The 3,668-nt window shown below is 48.6% G+C and overlaps 1 pseudogene; it reads right to left on the reverse strand.

Moving 5' to 3' along the window:
* Positions 1-1,726: 1,726 nt before the first annotated feature.
* On the reverse strand, positions 1,727-1,820 carry LOC115932496 (uncharacterized; annotated as a pseudogene).
* Between the last annotated feature and the right edge of the window lie 1,848 nt (positions 1,821-3,668).

Below are 3,668 nucleotides of genomic sequence, written 5' to 3' on the forward strand. Positions count from 1 at the left end.
TGGAGGAGCCACCTTCAGTCATTCGCTCTCCAAGCCTATTGCCCATTCCCTCCCCTGCGTCCTCTTTCCCTCCCTTTCAGTTTCCCTTCCCGCTCTATACCACTTCCACCTCTGTCCCCCCTCCTTCTCTGTTTTCTCGCACCACCTCCCCACCTCCCTTCCCTCCTTTCTCTCCAACCTTCAACTCCCCTCTCTATTTCCCTTCCTCCCCAGCCAGTCTCCTCTCTTGGAGGGGGCCCTGTCACCTTGCGGAGCTGCATAGCATAGGGGTTGCTGCCCCTGGCTTTAGCTTCTCCACTATCCTTCCCCTTTCTTCACTGCCAGCCCAGAAAATATACTATCTCCCTTGCCAGATGGAGGAGGAGGCCAGGATCAAGTCCCCTTCCCCTCCTGCTCTCCTGCCCTCCTGCCTGGGGGGTGGGGAGAGGCATTGGGTCCCAAATGCGGGGCCAGTGGGCACGAGGAGGAAGCCCTTGTCCTTGCCCCAGGAAGCCTACTGCCAGTGTGAGTGACAGAGACAAGCAGGGATAGAATCTGCCAGGGTGTTGGGCGGATCTGTCTACACCTCCCCATCCACCACTCCACGCTCCCTTCCTATACACACCCAATGGCCCCCAGTGCTGCTCAGAATGCCCAAAAAGGAAGGAATGAGAGATGGCAGGGCTGCATGTCACATGGATGCATTCTAGGCACTGCGTGGCTTCTTTCTGCTGGACAAGCTGTGATAAAGGTTGTGCTGGTGGGAAACATTATGGGGTGACTGTCAAGGGTGCCCCTCCACCATTTCAAAGCAAGTCCTCAAGCTGTGGAGGGGTGCACATGTGTCCCTTAGGAGAACTAGGGTGGGGAATGTGAAGAGAAAACAGCATTGATATCAGGCAGTCTGGCCTCGGCCAACATTTATTTATTTATTTATTTATTTTCCTACAGATGGAGTCTCCCTATGTTGCCCAGGCTGGTCTCAAACTCCTGGGCTCAAGGAATCCTCCCACCTCAGCCTCCCAAAGTGTGGGATTACAGGTGTGAGCCACCACACAGGACCTCAGCCACCACTTAATTGGGTGACCTTGGTCAAGTAACTGACGCCCTTTGGGTCTCATTTTTGACCTCCGTCAAATATTTTGGCCTTTGTGGCCCCAGAGGTGCCTTTTAGCACCGGCATTCGGTGATTACGAGTGACTTTCCTATCTTCCTCAGTCTTCCTGGTGCTGCTTGGCCAGCTGACAAGCAGCCATACTTTCTATTTCTTCAGAGCCTCAGCAACATGCTGGCATTCCCTGCGTACTCTAGAGTGGTTCTCCAAGTGAGCCTCTGGGCCACTAACATCAGTGTCACTGGGAGCTTATCTGTGACACAGATCCTTGGGCCTCCACTCCGGATTTGCTGACTCAGCAACTCTGGGGGTGACGCCCAGTGATCTGGGTTTTAGCAAGCCTTTGGGGTGATTCTAGTGCACAGGGACATCTGAGAACTGCTGTACTGAACTGTATGTGTTACTGCAGGGAGCAGGGGAGCAGTTAAGCCTAAAGTTTGGGCAATAGACCCATCCCTGGGAGTTGACATTCAGTTAGAGGTTGCACGCATGCACAACACACACACACACACACACACACACACACACACACACACACGGTAGCACTTACTCTGTTTGCACAATAGTCCCTGACCCATCCACCCTTCTGTTGTCAGCCTTGAATTAGATTTGTTATTGTATTTTATTTGTTTTAATTATTTGGAACACTTCGTGAACTTGTGCAGGGGCCATGCTAATCTTATCTATATAGTTCCAACTTTAGTATATGTGCTGCTGAAATGAGCACTCAAATTAGGTTTGATTACAGCAAAATTAAGGATTCCTTTCCATGAAGGACAGCACAGATAGAATTAACAGACAGACAACAGATGGGGAGAAGATATTTGCTGTTTAAAAGCAACAGGAGATTAATGGATAAAATATACAAGAACATTCTGCAAAACAACAAGAAAAAGACTCAACAGGAAAATGAGCAAAGCATATGCATAGGCAATTCTTAGGAGAAGAAACTGAAAAGGCTGGCAAGTAAGTATGTGAAGAGATGCTGGGATCCCAGATTCATTAGTAATCGGAGAAATGGAAATGACAACAATGACATAGGATACACACATGTCAGATTGGCAAAAATCAGCTGTATGATGCCAACTGTTGGCTAGAATAAGCAGAAAGAGGAACCATTGTGTGCCGCTGCTGGGAGTCCTGCTAGATGGATGCAGGCGCTTTGGAGAGCCACCTAGTAGCATTTAGCCAAATCTTGTCTGTGCCCACACTGTCCCAGTAAGCCCATTCATGGGTATAACCTCAAGAAATTCTCCTGCAGGCCCACAAAGGGACTGAGTATCCTGTGGCTGCTGTAACAAAATATCACAAACTCAATGGCTCAAAACAACAGAAATGTATTCTCTGATATTTCTGGAGTCAAGAGGTCCAAAATCAGTATCCTTTGGCTGAACCCCAGATGTCAGCAGGGCTATGCTCTCTCAGGAGGTTCTGGGGGGTCTCCACTCCTTGCTTCTTCCAGCTTCTGGTGGCTGCCAGCCTTCCCTGGTCTGCAGCTGCATCGCTTTAATGTTCAAGGCCAGCATCTTCAAATCTCTCCACTCCCTCTTCACTCTGCCTTCTCTGTGTGAGTGTCAAATCTACCTCTGCTTCTCTTTTATAAGGATACAAGAGTAATGGGCTGAATAATGTCCCCCCAAATTCACATTCACTTAGAACCTCAGAAAGTGACCTTATTTGGAAATAGAGTCTTTGAAGATGTAATTCGTTAAGATGAGGTCATACTGGAGTAGGAGGGGCCCTTAATCCAATTTCTGCTGTCCTTATAAGAGGACAAAAGGACAGAGAGACAGGGAAGGCCATGTGAAGATGAGGCAGAGGTTGGAGTGATGCTGCCACAAACCAAGGAACACCTGAGTCCACTAGAATCCGGAAGAGGCAAGGAGGGGATTCGGAGGCACTGTGGCCCTCCTGACACCTTGATTTCAGACTTCTGGCCTCCAGAACAGTGAGAGAGTAGATTTCTATTGTCTTAAGCCACCAAATTTGTGGTACAGTACTTTGTTACAGCAACCACAGAAAACCAATACAACATGTGACTTCCTTTCCAGCCCACCCTGATAACCCAGGATAATCTCCCCATCTCAAAATCCTCAACAGGATCACATCCGCGAAGACCCTTTTTCCATATAAGGCAACATTCATAGACTCCAAGCATTAGGACTTGATACCTTTGGGGTCCATCTTGAGCCTGCTATAGGGACCCATGCAAGGATATTTATTGTACAGAGCCTGTGCTAGGACAGAATTGGAGGCAATCCAGGTGTCCACCACTGGGGAAAACAGAAGCAAATGAGTGGTTACAAGCAACTCAGGAACACACAGCAGCATGGACAGTTAACACACACGGGGCTCAGTGGAAAAGCACCCAGTAAGAGACTGAACACACTCTCCAGGCCACTACCACTTATGTTTACTGAAAACACACACACACACACACACACACACACCCCTCTACACAGGTTGACAGAGCACACACTTGAGTGGTTGCCACTGAGGGGAGGAGCATTAGAGTGGAAAACAGCAATTAAAAAGACTGGAGAGATGGATAGATTGATTCAGCCAGAGAAGAATC

This window comes from Gorilla gorilla, chromosome X (genome assembly GCF_029281585.2).
Source record: "Gorilla gorilla gorilla isolate KB3781 chromosome X, NHGRI_mGorGor1-v2.1_pri, whole genome shotgun sequence".
In the NCBI taxonomy this organism is placed as follows: Eukaryota; Metazoa; Chordata; class Mammalia; order Primates; family Hominidae; genus Gorilla; species Gorilla gorilla.